This window comes from Scatophagus argus, chromosome 8 (genome assembly GCF_020382885.2).
Source record: "Scatophagus argus isolate fScaArg1 chromosome 8, fScaArg1.pri, whole genome shotgun sequence".
Classification (NCBI taxonomy): domain Eukaryota; kingdom Metazoa; phylum Chordata; class Actinopteri; family Scatophagidae; genus Scatophagus; species Scatophagus argus.
In genome coordinates, this window is record NC_058500.1 from 15,060,794 (window position 1) to 15,077,599 (window position 16,806).

A 16,806-nucleotide genomic window follows, 5' to 3' on the forward strand; every position below is an offset into this window, starting at 1 on the left:
AATAAATTGATTTACAAAGACAAAAAGAGTTGTTTTTCTACTTTACTCGCTACTTTACTACTTACTTTACTGCTTTAGTAGGCCTTGTAAATATTAATGTTACATACAAAATGAATTACATTTATAAATATATATATATAAACCACTTCCATACTCATTTGTGCTTTCCTGCTCCAGAAGGAGTCATCACTGTACTGGAAAATACCAGTTTGGGGCAAATACCAGTAAGCACATACCCCATTTACTTGTGGAATACTTGTCTTCCTGAAGCCTTTGTTTTTTTACCTCAAGTACCTGCTCCATGGGTGTGTATATTTTTTTCAAGTAGTGAAGTCATGTGTGAAAAATGCATTGAAACCCAGTCTTGTCATAACATATCATAACCTGTTTTTTTGCATAATGATCTGATATTTTAAAGATATCAACCGATCTTAACACAGACATCGAATGTTTTCATTGTTTTTCGTTGCTTTCATCATTTTGTTTTTTGTTTCTCTTCTTGGCCTTGGCCCTGAGGTGAGAGTGGAGACTTTGAAACTAAAGTTCGCCACATTCTTTGGCAGTGACACACACACAGAAGTATCACCTTATTGCTCACTTTAACACCTGAAAAACACACAGAGCTGAACCAGATGTTCAGGTTCTGTTCTGAGAACAGACTATGTCAATAGCAAGAAAAGCGTAAGCATACACTGTGCTCTTATTACCAATAAATTTTTGTCAAAATTCTCTGAGAATTGTTTTGATGCAATGGATAAATTATGGGCTGTTGACTATCCTGAAGTTGAGAACGTGCTGATCATTTCTGGTTATCACTAATCACTGTAACCCTTCAACACTTCTGTTTATTACAGATTTACAAACTTTGTGCTCCTTCTGGTAATGAAAATCCCCCTCTTAGCAAAGCTTTTACCTGAAATTATCTTCCAAATGGTATTTACACAGAACAACAACAACAACAAAAGCTTTTTAAAGAATACACTCATTATAGGAAGCAGCAGTACACCAGAAAACAGTTAAACTCCTACAAGCTCCATGCTAGTTGGAAGCAGCATCCACGTGTTGAGGTGGAGATCCCTCTGTGTTCCAGAGGTGTCTCAGACAGGCGTGTTGCCTCACCTGGTCCTGTGTTTACCTCAGATGGTAGGATTAGGAAGCAGCCATGTGGAAGATATGACTCTAATCCATCGTGTCTTTACTTGGCACACAGACGCGGCCCTCTCCAACACTTCCGCTTTCCTAAAAGAAAAGCAACGCCCTTAAGGAATATGTGAAATATCAACAGCATTTTGAGACTCTCCGAGTGTGACATAGCAATATTTTGACAGCCATGTGGGGTGCAGATTGCCTTGTGATGCAAGGTTGCAGGTGCATTTCTGGTATTCCTCTGTCCATCTGCAGGACAGTTCTGTTAATGACATTTCATCTCAGGTTTTTTATGTTGAAAAGGCAGTAAGTAAAAGCTTACCAATAAAATGTTAGATATTAATGTTAGACATTTCCTACAGCTACCTTCCAAGCCCTGAATAAGAAAGGAAATTCTTAGGAGGCCCAACTACCGTCCTGTGAGGAGCTTTGCTTGATAACAGATTAAGTTTCACACAGGGCAAAGAGCAAGATCAAATATATAAATGATCGCATGTGTGACTGACATTATCATTATGTGATCACCATGTAGGTGACTGTGCTACCCTGAGAGTTTACAGACTTGCTCTTGACGACGTAAGCACATCACCACCTCCATCACAGTTGCAGAAAGCCAAACTCTTATTTATCCAATGTGCTGATAATTAAGCCATTCTCATTAGTGACATAATTGGAAATGTAATTAGCAATAGTAATAGTTATTGTACTTAATACCTTTTCTCTTTAGTTATCAGGCTCATTCAAACTGGTAATTAGCAGTCATAAGAATTTCATACTTTTGTCTTAATTCATTTTTGTCACCAATTATTTCTTTTGTATTTTACATCAATTAATCATTACCATGTTGGTTTGAATTTTTTAAATAAACATTCAACCACTGTGCTTGTCCACTTTTAGAGTAAAGAAAAACTATAGCAACAGGAAGAATTGGCTTTATGGGAGATGTGGTCTTAATTTTCAGAAAATTACAAAATGCTATCATTAACACACATATCATATTAAAGATTACATGCTTCATTTGCTTTTCCTTCATAGAGTGAGCTCCCCTTATTCATTTGTTTTAACCAGCTGTGGCCAAAAATGTGAGCTGCTCCCTTGGTCACTTGGCTGAAAAACTGTGTCAGGTGTTTTGGCTTTCCTCTGTCAGACTTTTGCCATTTTTTTTTTTTTTTTACATCAAACTGAGGTTGCTTTTAAATACAGAAAAAATGGCCTCACACCATCACATGCTTTAAGTCATTCATTTCAAAGAAACTACATGTGATGGTAAACGACTGTTTGATGTTTATCTATAGAAATCAGATGGCAGTAGAGTGAGCATCGGCCAGAGGCGATAACTTCTCAGCGGATTCAGTTTCAGCACAGATTTTTTAACAAGAAGGTGAGTTTTTAACTTTTATTTGTGTCCCTTTGCACACAGTTTAGCAATATTTGCTGTAAATTTAATAAGAAGCGTATTCGGTATCTAAGGGAAGTGATGGGTAAAAGAAATGGGGCAGGACTGGTTTACCATGTTGAGTGATCAAAATAAATGATTTGTAAATCAGTTGAATGAAGAAGCATTTCGCACAGTTGTCATTAATTTTCTGTTTCCATCGATGGGAAACAAATTATAGCATCACGGACTTTGCTCACACAAAATAGAAAATGCGGCATGTGATGTGCAGTATTGGTGTCTCTGCTCCATGTTGAAGTTGCGCCTCTGTTTCGAGGAACAACTTAATTGTCTCAAACATGCGCACAAGCAGCACGCACGAGTCATGATACCCCAAGGCCTAGATTAATTAAGCTATGAAAACCCACGAGCAGAGAGCATTCGACAGGTGCCTGTTTGCCTTGGTATGGGACTTGTTTTTGGCAGTGGTGCAGTGGCTCATTATAAATCTATAATTAAGTTACAATTTTATTTGCTTTTTTTTTAACATACTGTCATAGGGGATCAACATGGCTTAAACTCTGATTCTGTTAAGTGCACTCTAGGCTATTGTATCCTCTCTTCTGCCTCAGGAATTATACTTTGACAAATATGTGAATGAGAAGCTGAGAGTGACACACACAGTATCACAGTGTCACGTTGTTAAAGTGTTGCTCCTACAGGTGCTCTTGTCTTCAACTTGCTGTTGCTGCACTAATTCTTAAAATCTCTTGATTTGTTCTTAATCCAAAACAAGCTGATTTGCACCCCCCCTCCTTTTCCATCCTTTGCATCTCAGCACAAAAACAAACATTGCGGCCTCCTGCTGGCTGAAGGGATGGTCCTCAGAACCCCCACAGTTCAGCTCATCCCGTGTTGGGGTGTGTTGGCAGCACTAAGTGAATGTGAAGAAGCTCTCTCAGGGCAACGTCTGTTATTTTCAGTCACCTGCCAACAAAGAGGGAGGGTGAGATGCACAGCAGGGGCCTGAAGGAGGGATGAGCAGGGCTGTGGGAGAGAATCCCCCTGCCTGCAGGGTGGTCAGACTGAATGAGAGTCACCACCGCAGCGGAAATGTTTGCCAAGAGCTCGCTCAAGCTAACAATGTGGCCTGTGGAGGGGCAGACTGGGAAGGAAATTGAGGTTAACAACATTGTTACATATTAAACAGGGCTCATCTGTCTATATCATATGTGGAATCCTTGAATAGTCAGGCATGTTATTTAGTATTTAGAAAGCTGTAAAAGTTGTATTGAATCAAAATGTTTGTTGCTGTTTGAAAGAACTATTGATCAAAAAGATAATAAAAGTTTTTGTGAGGTTATTTGAGGTTATAGTTGCTGTATTTTCACAGGTGCTAACTGTACATTACACTACAGGTTGTAGGAAAGGTTTTCAAAGCCCAGACATTATGAGTGAAATCACCAACATTGTTACATATTAAACAGGCCTCATCTGTCAGTTCTACTACAATTCTACCACAGCTGCTGCGACTATAACTGCTGTTTCTATAATGGTATTTTAAGTACTGTTATCTCAGGAACATTGTAAAAATTTTTATAAAAACATACAAAACATTACAGTGGAGTCTGAACTGACCGATGTGTCCACAAACCAAATCAAATGACTAGTCAGCAGTTGTGAATTGTGTGTGTTTTCGCACGTACTAGCTGTACATTACAGTACAGGTTGTAGGACTGGTTTTCACAGCCCAGGCATTACTAGTGAATCTCACCACTTTCGTTTACTCTTTCCCCCACTGTGCTTTGCCCAGGGGAGTGACGTCTTCTATGTGTTGTAATAAGGGTAGCTGATATAATGAAGGTCATTGTAATCAGAGCTAATGTGCCAAGGAGTCAAGACACTGTAGCTTTATTTGCCAGCAAGGCCCGGCATTTGGTACCCATGGGGATCAGGCTGATAGTGTTATCTTTGCTAACCTGACTCTAATACAGGCCTTGCTCCGCTGTTTGTGTCAGGGTCGGAGCTGAACTTTTCCCAGTGATCCCTTCCATGTGTGGATAGGCGTGGATTGGGCTCCACTTCTCTCCGTCTTGGTTAAATCCCCATCCCAAGGTGTTCAGCTTCTGTATTTAAAGAGCTGTGCTCTCTCTCCCTCTCTCTCTCTCTCTCTCTCTCTCTCTCTCTCTCTCTCTCTCTCTCTGCATGTCTGACTTAGAAAACAGACTGGGCTCACATAGTCTGCAATTGAATGTACTTGACATAGAAACATTACATTGGCGTCTGCTGAGGACTGGCTCGTAAGAGATGACCTCTAAATCTAATCCTGTCCCTCAGGATATGCAAATGTCCTCAGCTCAAATTTGATTTGTTTTTGTCAGTTCAGGACACAGCAGTCTGTTTACAACTGTTACCCAACACTGTGTAAGAAAACAGTGGTGCACATACATAGCTCTACTTTATAAACCGTTTCACAGCGTTGCACACCAGACATTTCATTTTAAGGTTTTGTATAAATTTACTTATATATTTATTTTTTGTAAGCTGATCATTCTGTGTGATAAGCTATAGTGGGGCTTAACTGTCTAACTGAAAGTCTGATGAGGTGGACCAGTTTAGAAGTTTAGGATTTCTAGTTATTGTTGAGGTTATTTGTCAATTTTTTTGAAAGTATAAATAAACATGAGGACTCAGTGTTGTCTTGGTCATGACCCATGTGTGACTGTATATTTATCAGGAACCCGTGAGTCCATAAAATCAGAAACAAAACCAATCTCTAGTGGGGATCCTCAGCGGAACTCGAAGGTTGATTAATATTTCTCCTGTTTTTTTTGTTTTTTTTTATACTTGCCTTGTTAATGTGCTGCTTTCTGTGAGAAACATCAAAGGCCTTTTTTCTATTCATCTGAGCCACCTCCAGGAAGAAAAAAAAAAAAACAGGATACCCATATCTAACCCCATGCAAGTCCCCTGGTTCCATCATTCAAACTTCCAAGCCTCTCTTTGTGGCTTCCTAGAGGACCACGGTGAAATGATCTCTTTTGTTTCGCATCATTAGTTCCATCTGTTGTGCGAGCAGGCCTGTCTGTTCCGGAGCATGGCAACGTGATGGTCGCCAGGGGCGATTGGAGACGCTACCGTCCTGGTGGCTTGTGGCTCGACCTCCGCCGCCACCATTGCCTCGTCCATGATCCCCACGACACTCTCACGCTCGCTTGACTGTTTTTACTTATTTATTCATACATCTGGGGAAAATAGATGCACACATGTGCTTCATATGCATGAAATGCGGTTAATTTTGTTGCTTTTTAAAGGAAGGAATTTAGCTCTGTGATGTTATTTTTACCCCAATGCAGCATCACTGATACTCAGTTCAACAGAAGACCAGTTCATAAGTTTATAAAGCTGTCATTATAGATAAACATATATATATAAGGTGTGTGTATGTGTGTGTAAACTATTTTTATTCTCTCTGAAGTGGTTGTATGCAATTAATTAAGATCACCTTACTTGTCAAATCCACACTGTATGTCCACTTCATGTTGAAAACGTTTTAATAGGTCAGATTTGTTTGCTTATTTTCTTGCGGTCGGGAGTAAATGATGTACCAAACAGATGTAGCATTTCTCTGTACAAGGAAATATTTTATTCATGATTTACATGAATGATAAATCTTCAGAAAGTCTTAGCGCTGATGGGCATACACAATTTTACATCTGTCTTCCTTAGAATAATTAATCGCATACCAGGACACTTGGGACTTAGTGTTGGATTTTTCCTCTCACTTTACTTTATCTAATTACTTCTTTAAAAGCAAAGGATTCTCTAAAGAATTCTGGAATGATAAACATACCAGTCATGCATTCTTCTAAAGAAAAATGTAGCAAATCAACAGGAAAAGTTTGCTCTCGTGAAGTCTGCTTTCTTTAGCCCTCTCCGTGCAGTCCCGTCCTCACCTAAGATGGGAAATATGGCTTTACGTTCTAATTAGAATTCGTAATTCACAAATGAATATTTCCATAATGTGTCCCAAGTGAATTGCTCTGGCCTTATCACCATAGTGTGACTGTACAGCACAAGGGCATCTGTGTGCATGTCAATGCGGAGATCACCAGATCATTTTCATTGGAGACGGAGCCATCAAAGGTCATAGCCATCCAAATGACCTAACCTTGCAATGTAACACCTGGGTGTAAAAGTGGACTCATCCTATCTACTGGGATGGGTGTAATGTAGCTCTAATGTATAAAGTGCGGAAATAAAATAAGAGTTATAGGTTGGTGGAGGAGGTTCAGTGTGGGCTTGAGAATACTGTAACTCTATAGGATGAAATAGCTGTGTTGGTATCACCCGAGGTGACAGGCTATTGCCAAAGTGCTGTATTTGTTGGAACCATTATGAAATAAAGTCTGTGAAAAAGGCCAATATTCAGTTTGAATTGATTCCTGGAAAACTCCAGAAGTGAATATGCTTTCATTTTGATAGTATTACTATGGACAAAATGTGTTGTGTCAGTTTCACCTCGCCATTACTTTGCTCCATTAAGGCAAAACCAACTGATTTTATTTTTGCCCAGTCTATTTTCTGTGATAAAATGAAAATCGGAGAGCTTTATTAAGTCTGAGTGACACCTAAAGCTGAGAGCCAACAGGAAAATAAGTCATGTGGGATCTAGTTTCAGTTCATTTTTGCTCAATTCCCATCTCCTGATCAAATACTGCACTTTCCAGTAGGGGCCTAATGGGAGTGTCAAGTTCACAAAGGCCCTCTCTCCTCCTCCAACTCCATTACCTGATAACAGCGCTGGTTTTGCCACTTATTTGCACAGTGCAGTTAAGCCATGCTTGTGCCGTGCACACTTGTGTGAGACTGTAATTGAAGCAATATTGAGGCCATTTTATTAATTTATACAAATCATTCCCGCATATGTGTCCAAGTTGCTGTGGGCACTGACCCATCTCATTTTCTCTCCTGTTCTCTGACGATTTGAGCTGTTCTTTTTAGTGAAGCCTTTTGAATGCTGCTCCTCTTTAAGCCAAACAAACATGACCACTGATGTCTTGAGTTCAGGGCCTTTCAAACAACCTTTCAATAAAACAAGCTCAGCTGTGAGACATACAGGATCTCTCATGCTGGGCAGCCCCGCTGAAAATACCCTCCCTCCCATTTCAAAGCCATCAGCTTTTGGTTCCCCCAGGAGAGCCAGCATTATCCTGCAGGGTTTATTTAAACTTGCTGGTAAGGTCTTGCCTTTTTTCATACAGTAGCTTACGTGACATTTAGGAGAAATTCACTATGAAACATGTGAAACAGACTTTATTTGGCTTATCGATCCAGGTATCAAGACTATAGGTGTACTGTGTGGCAGGTTTTTGACATGGTGCTAGACGGGACACACCTGCAGCTCATCTGCCTGTGGCATGAGCATGGGATGATGGATGCTGAGATGCCTGAGAGACGGCTACGTTTGCCAGACTTTTAGCACTTTGACAGTAACCTGAAAGGTGAGGGGAGGAGCAAGAGAGAGAAGGGAAGACAAATGAGGAAAGATGACAATGGCATCCTTTACAGCTTGATACTGAGGTCCCTGACTTGTTTTTATTGACCTTTTCTCTTTTCTCTCTCATATCTATCGACTGTATAAGATATGCCACTTAAATAAATGTCATTTGACAATCTCTGGCTTCAGTGTCACACATTGACATGTGGTATTTTGGTGGAATTCATTCGATTGTGTGGAAAGCGCTATATTTCATTACCTTACAGCATACAGAGCTGCATTTTACTGAATATAAGCACTTGCAGTGGATCCTTTTTTTTAACCATTCCTCCTTAATAGTGTCTTAAATCGTCAAACTGGTCAGTATCAGTGTGTTACTTTTTTTGTACTGTCTTGGGAGGACAGCTAAGCTTTGGCTAAGACATTATTGGACCATTAAACTGCAGCCCCTCCCACTCTCAAGCACTTTCAGTTCTGTATAAATGCATCGGAATTACTTCCAGAGGGGGGGGGGTGCAAAAAGACCACTGGAAAGGCTACTTATTCTCTTAATGATGTCTTGTCCTTTTTAAAGTCGTCATCTTCATTCACAAATGGATGGGTATGGCAGAGGAGCACCCCAGGGACTGAGGTCATCTCAAGCTTCTTGTACCAGCACAGGAAGTTACTTTCTGCGAAATAAGTCAGGACCATTTGCATTAAAAGTTGAATTTGTTGACAGGGTGTGGGTTGCAATGCTACACACAACATAGTTATTATTGTGGGGGTGGATTAGTTGGCATGTATTTGTGATTAGTTTGCTGCCCACTAATAGCTGTGGCAGGAGAAACTCTGGAAAGATAATATTTATGTTTTTAAATAAGGCGATATATGTCAACACTGAATCCTTAACTGACAAAAGCTGGAGATCCTCTGGCCATTTGATTGTTCTCGTATATTAAAACTTGGCACTGTTGCTTCATCAGCTTGTTATAAACACAGTGTCTCTGAATTTAAGAATGCATTGTGAAAGAAGTTTGGAATTTTTCTTATGGGAGTGTACAAAAAGATAATCCATCCACTGGCAAGCCGGGTCATTAAACTATCAACACCCATCTATTATGGTTTGGGTCATGGTTACACAAATGAATTGTTGCTGAACTGCGATTTTGGACAAACTGTGGGATTTATAGATTTTGACTGCTAAAGCTCAGTGAGCTGCTTAGTAGTGAAAAACTCACTGCAAGTAGTGAAACAAGACAAACCCATTTAGTAACGCAGTCACACATTGGAATTTCCCCCAACAATTATAAAAATGTTATGCTTTAAATGTAAAATACTTCATTAATTTCTTGATCCTAAGGATATCAGGGCAGTAAGTCAGCAATCCTGTGTCAGTGTGTCTTAAGGCGTCGTGGGAAAGGATTTCCCTTCTCTTGATAAAAGACCAACTGAACATGCTGTCATATTTTGTAAATGAACAAAAACTACATTGATGATTTACCTGGAAAAATTCAGAGGTGAAAGTTAAAAAGTACTATATACCGCATTTGACTTTTCCATGACATAAAACAATACATACAGTATAAAATCAGTAAAAACATACCGGTAAGTTCATTTCCACAGCTTTTCCAAGTTTAATTAATATACTTGAACGGATCATGTAAGGTTTAATTTTTTTCCTCAGTGGTAAAAAAAAAAAAAGTATAGCTGTAGATTTGCTATATGATACATCTATTTTTTTTTTTTTTCAATCCGAGTACCTTTGGGCTGCCTACAAGCACACATCACGCAGATGAGGTGTAGTCAGTGATATACATGACATGTGTCTCGGCGGACCCTCTGATTTGTATAATATCCTTCAGACAAGGTCATAGCAGCGCCTATGTCTTTGAAGATAGAGGAAAGAGAACATGTTCCCCCTTCATTGTGCCTGTGGAACAGAACAAATGTGAGATCATGCTGTCAAGGGGCTTCCACTCTTCAAAGCTGATATGAATCAGACATGAAACGGTTTAGATAAAGTGATAGTTATCTTGATTCTTGGCGCCGTCCATTGAATAGACTGAGTAACACGCATGGAAGCTGAATAGCTGTGTTTTAGTGTGAAATCCTGGGGAAACGTATCCATCTGGTGTATGAATAATTTAGATGGCTCAAGTTGGTTCCTGTTGCTGTTGTGTTTGTGCTCAGCTTTCTCTCTCGGCTCAGCATCCCCACCACTACCCTCCCACCCTCCCTCCCTCCTTGACATCACTCCTGAGGCTTGTTTGTGATGCTTAAAGGGAAGCTGGGCCACATGAGGAATCGTGGGGAGGAGACACTTACTTTCCTTCTCTGCTGTGCTCTCTGTCTTCTTTCTTCTGTCTTTCCAAGACCTAAACATACCTCAAATAAACAGTTTAACATACTCTTTCACACCAACACACACACACACCAGCAGAGACTGTTGATATGTTGATATGGAAAATGGTAGATGTGCTTTGTTCTAAACATGCAGTACACCAGTGTTTCCCCTAAATGCACCTAGTGGTGGCTGAAATATGATCACCACTGCTGTGCGCTTTTTTTTTTTTGTTTGTTTGTTTTTTTGATGAGATGAGGAGAGGTGCAAAGACAGCCCTGTCTTATTTTTGGAAACTAAGGTCAGCAAGATCATTCACCTTGCTTTCGTTTCCAAATGTCCCATAACTGCATTGACTAGCATTCCAGGCAATGTGAACATGTCAATAGAATGATGTAGCCAACTAGATGGCTATGTTGACTGGACATATTACTTAACATATTGTAAATAACGTTATGTGCTTATAGCTACCAGCACGGCGGATAAGAAGCTTGTGACAAAAAATAACTACTTTTAATGAAATATTGTTTTTAATAGTGAAAATTGAGACATTCATAGATTATTTCAAGTTTGGCAATAATGTACTGGGCATTTCTTGAAACTGAGATAAAAGATCACAATTTAGATTGTGGATTGTGATTAAATAGACAGTGATGTTATTGCCAAGGCCTAAATGTGAGCAACCATTGTAACAACAAGCACTGAGTAGATGTCAACAGTGATGCAAGCAATGCAGATTACAAATTCAGAATTATCATTCGCCCAAGGGAAAACAGTCCTGCAACATTAGGTAAGTATCGCACGGTAATGGTACAGAAAAATCAGTTTTAATAGAAATACGCAAGGACACACACACCTGTGAAATAAACAAACATCCATCTCAATAGGACTGTATTAGGTATTCCATATGTACTTATGAGGACCACTGTGACATCCAAAAGACAGATTTCTTAACAGCATATTCATTTTATTATTATTACATATTATTTGAAAAGCATTCTCTAAAAGAAACATCATAAATGTAAGTTCTTATTTTATCATTGAAAATATCATTGTTATTTAAGTAAATTAACACAGTTTGATAATAATGAATTATTGTAAGAATGAATGACAGCTAGCTAGCTAACACCCAGTAGATGTAAATGGTCACCCAGTGGGTGATATGGGTTGGACATAAACCAGTTGTTGTTTGTCAAATCATGTTTGAACTTTCAAATGAGTTCTAAAGACTAGCTGATCAAACAAATGTGCATGCAGAAAAAACATTTGTGCCTGTGCCTCACCTCTGCTGCTACAACTGAATCCTATGGGAAACCCTGCAGTACACCTTACACACCTCGAAGCTTGAAAGGCTTGTATTTCGGAAATTAAAATTTGATCATTAGTGTGCACTGAGCATTGCGTTAATAAGAGTGGGTGTGACTGATAATAGATTTTTACACGGCACTTATAAATGCATTATGCTGCACTTAACAGAGATGCATCAGAGATGGTGAAAGTTACTCTTGTGAGTTTAAAATGGATTGAAAGTGCTGAATTGCTTAACTGGACCCCCCCAACAAACAGACGTACTGACGCATACACTTACAGTGATGTGTGAGAGAGCAAATGATGCTAGCAGATGCACATACACATGCAATCATATACAAAAAGTACCTGCAAAAAAAACAAAACCCAAAACAAAAACATGTTTGGACAATAGCAGAGCCAATCCACTAATATGCCAGGCCAGCTGTGCTTGCCCTGCATTGATTAATTCATTGTTAAAATGCTAACATGCTCAGGTAGAGTTGTGTCTTCTGGTGTAATCCAGTCCCTGTCTTTAGAGGAGCCAGTCAGGATGGGGGGTGGCACTGAGGAATAGGAGGAGGGAAAGAAAGACAGACAGAGAGAGAGAGAGAGAGAGAGAGAGAGAGAGAAAGGGAGGGAGGGAGAGAGGGAGGAGGGGGATGTGACAGGCCTTTGGAATCTCAACCTCTCTCTCCTGGCGCCCGCACTAATCAACCCCTGTAATTTATGCAGAAAATATGATTTATATTTAATTTCACTACACTTGCATTGTTAATTTGAGATGTAATTAACGCGTCGCCACGGCAACTAATTTCTCAGTGCCGTAAATTATCACCGCCTTTTCATCAAAATTCAGTTACTTTGGCTCCTGTGTGCAGTGTTGTGATGCAATTAGGTTACCAGGGCAACCCCAAAGTGTTAATTTTCTTTTGTTATATTGCAGCGAGGCAGAAGTTTTTATACCACAAGCCATATTTACTTTTTTGAACAAAGAATTTGAATTTTTTTTTTTCCTTTAAAAGGGGGAACGTGGATGTTTAAACTGTGCCTGCAAAACATGGTGCTGGTGAACACAAGCATACAAGACTGCATGCTGCTTTTCCCAACATGTTATACTGTTGTGAACTGATTGATTGCTGAGATTTCTCTTCTATTGTAAGTAGAGGTGTTTCAATGGGAAAGGGCATATTTGTCAAAGGTAATCTGTGTACAAATGAGAAATGTGTGCGCTGTTCGAATTTAAGAGAGCTCGGTCCTATTTCCTCCCTAAGCCCCCCCCTTTCCTCTCTCACTTTATGTCTCATATGTACAAACACACTCACACACACAATGGCACATTTTCAGTACTTGGACTCCTTTTATTCCCCCAACAGTGACTGTGAAATGACTCAGTATTTTAATCAACTGTATCTAATTTGCACTCCAGCAGAAGATAGGGCCACATGTGTGCTGTTGTTGCCCTGGCTGGCACTGAGTATGCCCACCGGATGCCTCTGAGCCGCCCTGGATTGCCACGCTTGCCAGTCTCTGTGGCCCACTCGGCGCGTCCGTCTCCAATCCATCCCCCCTTAGCTAGTCTTCAGTGGAAATATCAGGTCATTGGCTGCTAAGCTCTGGTTAACTGCAAAGGTAATTAAATTTGTAAGCAGGCTTTTTGAATCTTTTTAGCCTCGTCAGTAATACCGGCAGGGATTACAGCGTTTTTGAACACAGCTCTATTTTGACGCCCTGGTAGAAAGGGGCCAAGTCCCAGTTACCAGACAGGGTTCACAACAGCCAAAGCTGTAACTGACTGACAGATCCAGAGCCATGATGTCTTCTTTACTGTTACTGCACAGAGCGTACCTTGCAGCCAGATGCAACAGTGCACCTGTACATTAATATGTATGTGAATGTGTGCTTGTGAGAGTGTGCTTGCAATTGTTTTTTGTAAGACAATGAAAACCAGTTTTTTATCAGTTTGTCACATTCAAAATCAGTTGCCAGGCGTGTGGTCAATACATTAATTTTCAACCCAGTATCATTGCAGATTGCGAAACAGTGACAATATGTAATAAACAGGACTTGTGTCCATACATAGGCATGAATTTTTATGAAGGTCAGGATGACTGAAATATGGAAAATTTGTGTCCGTGTAATTGCAACTTGTTGTATTATAAAAACATATTTTTTATGCACGTGTAAACAAAATCACAGTCGTTCGCTAACCTTAACCAAAGTAAATCCTATCCATTAAATATCTGTTTCACAGACTGAAAATATCTTATCCTAACCTTAACTAAAGTGCTTTTGTCACCTAACCTAACCATAGATTGGAATCAAAGCCTGGATTCTGGTGTGAGAGTTCTGGACTTTGTATGCCCACCATCCACTCCAATGACTTTGTAGTGACTCCAGCATGGTTCATAAATATAGTGCTTCATTCAGTCAAAGAAACGTGGTGCATACAAGACAGTTAGATGGTTGTCACAGAAAATTTGAAAAATTCATGTGTATATGAATCCAGCAGATTGCCACAGTACTGTGTTTTTTACCTTGTGTCTTTTTGATTTCTAGTAGTGGCACCATGGCTCCGATTTGCCTGAATTGCTGTAAGGTGGCAAATTTTTTTATCCTAGCATAATGTTGTCCCCGCTGACTGTAAGAAACAGTTTGACATTATTTGCAAAGAGGCAATAATAAAAGAGGATTCAGTGTGTGCTCTCTGTAGAGGAAGACCAGTGGACGAGCCGCAGTGGAAGCGCTGTTTAAAAAGTCTTCCTCTCGCAAGGCAAAAACACATTTGATTTCAAAAAACACCTTTCAGGTATAATTTTTTCTGTTTTAGAGCATATTGATTCCTGTGTAGATTACATGGCAACTGTTTGATTATAGCTCCAACCTCCAGTGCTTTGATCCCTCCCTGTCTGATCTTTTAACTAAAGATTAACTCCACCTCAGCGTTTAAAACAAGCTTGCACTTGCCTCGTTCATCACACCTATGGTAAATACCAGACATTGTGTAGAAACTCCTAAAATGTATAATGTATTTCATCATCTCCAAACAGTAATGTGATTATATTCCTGTTTTTCCTGTACATAGCATCAACAGCAGTACTGTATAATTTGATAAAAACAGAGTTAGCAGCTTGAATGTCTTTCTTAGGCAGAAAGCAACTAACATTGTCATTTGTCCATTCATGTCAAACTTCGTTTAAACAACAATCAGAAGTCACAATAACACTGAAGTTCCAGAATCAAAAGCAGTGTATTAGCACATCGAACCTGTCTGGTATGTGTGGCAAGTCTTGCTTGATTAGAACTACATAGTCAAAATATTCTTGCTATTGTCCTGGTGGATGCAAAGTACGAGTGTGAGGAAAGGTCATCAAGAAGTTTTTATGTAACTCGCTCTATAAAAACACTAAGTTGATTAGACTTGTTTATTTATTCAGGTCCAAAAGAGTATTTGCTTTTGTCGCATTTATTCCCATTTTACCAGCACAAGGGCCCTGGAAGACGAGTTACCAAGGAACACAAAATTTTAATTAGTGTATTTTAATCATTCAGGCTTTTCAAGCTAATCCACAGACTCCTGAGAATTCCCAAGATGCAGCTCTGTGCTGCTTTACCATTTATTGTTGAGTCTATTATAATTACTGTTAGCAGGTGGGGGCAGGGAGACGTTTATTATGTTTTTCCATCTTTATTATAATTACTAGCAAAAAAAATGAAAGGATGCTGTTTCATTAAGTTTAGAGATGATGCCATTTTCCCCCTGTTTTTCCTCTCAATCTCCTTCCTGCCTTTGTTCCATAATGCTATTGTACTGGCTTTCATACCAGGGCTTTTATACATTGCACAGCTTTATGAGAAAAAAACAACAAAAAGAAACAGATCTCTTATTAAGAACAGAAGAGGGGAAAGATGGTCTTAAAGAACTTAATTTCTGAGAGAGTTTTCCTCTTTCTTTTTTTTTTCAAATCCAAACAGTGCTCTGAGAATGAAGTTGACGCATCCTCTGAAACACAAATGTTTAATAGAGTTGGACTGGGATCAGAACAGAAATGCAAAAAGTAGAATGTGTCTGCCTCTCTTTCACACTCATCAGTAATGACAGATAAAAGGGCTGCAGTAAATCTTTAAGCCCCATGCTTTTGGTGCTCTGCAGGGATTTTACCATCTTCCAGAAATATTTTATGTTTGTCTGTTTGTTCAAATGCTATTTTGCCACTCCCTCTTCCTCTTGAGTCCCAAATGTGTGGCACTTGTGTATCTGAAACAATCAGGCAGCTGAAGTTTGGAATACAATAGTCTTGCTTTTTAGATAAAAAAGAGGCTGCATTTAAAACTGAATGCGTGTTTGTGTCTGAGAGGAAAAAAGATGCTCGCAGTTTCTGTGGATGTTGTACTGTATAGGTTGACTAGTTGATCAGGGCTTGTAGTATGATTATGTTGGAGTCAACTACATCGCATAAAACTTAACGCTTGCCATCATTTCAATGTCTGTCAAGGGCACCATTTTGGCATTGGATCTCATCAATTTTCTTAAGTGAGCCGATCTGAAGCTGTCATTTGGCTAGAAAGCAATATGCTAACGAATTTTATTTCCCAATGATGTCATTAGTCTTCCAGTTCTGTGAATGGATGCTGCAAGTCTTTGTCTATATACACCTGAAGGGTAAAATCCATCTGTAAAGAGATTTTGTATTTTGTCATTGACGGTTACAACCACATGTCTGATTTTAATGGTCATGAAGACCATTCACCAGATACCTTTGCAAACCCTCAGTTCACAAAAGCAAAGTTAAAACAATATTTCAGTTTTTATATATCAACTGTTGGCAGTGATGTGACATTTACGCAGTATTGCCACAGGAGCTAAACGGTCAAGTCATGACAAGAGAGGAGGCAAGTAGACAGATTCACTCCACAGATTAATACCGAGAGTATACTTTGTTAAAGGCTGGGAGTCTGTGTTTGCTTTTGCACCATTATACTTTATGGCTGAGTGGTTGTATTTGATCTGATTAAGGACTGGGATACTCACCTGTTTCACCTGCTACAGAAAAACACCTGAGGCAGGTTTGACACCTCAAACATTTCAGGAGATGGTTCTCTGGAAACTACCCTCTTCAACCACCTCGTTATATTACAAACAAATAACTGTGAGTTAATATATAATTTCTGATA

General features: G+C 39.4%; 1 protein-coding gene across 1 annotated transcript in view; it reads left to right on the forward strand.

The window, feature by feature from the left end:
* casz1 (castor zinc finger 1) overlaps positions 1-16,806 on the forward strand; it is a 169,757-nt gene that overhangs the window by 30,142 nt on the left and 122,809 nt on the right. The window contains exon 3 of the mRNA XM_046397585.1: positions 2,442-2,527. The gene's annotated coding sequence lies outside the window, so the exon portion shown is untranslated. The remainder of the gene's footprint in view (positions 1-2,441; positions 2,528-16,806) is intronic.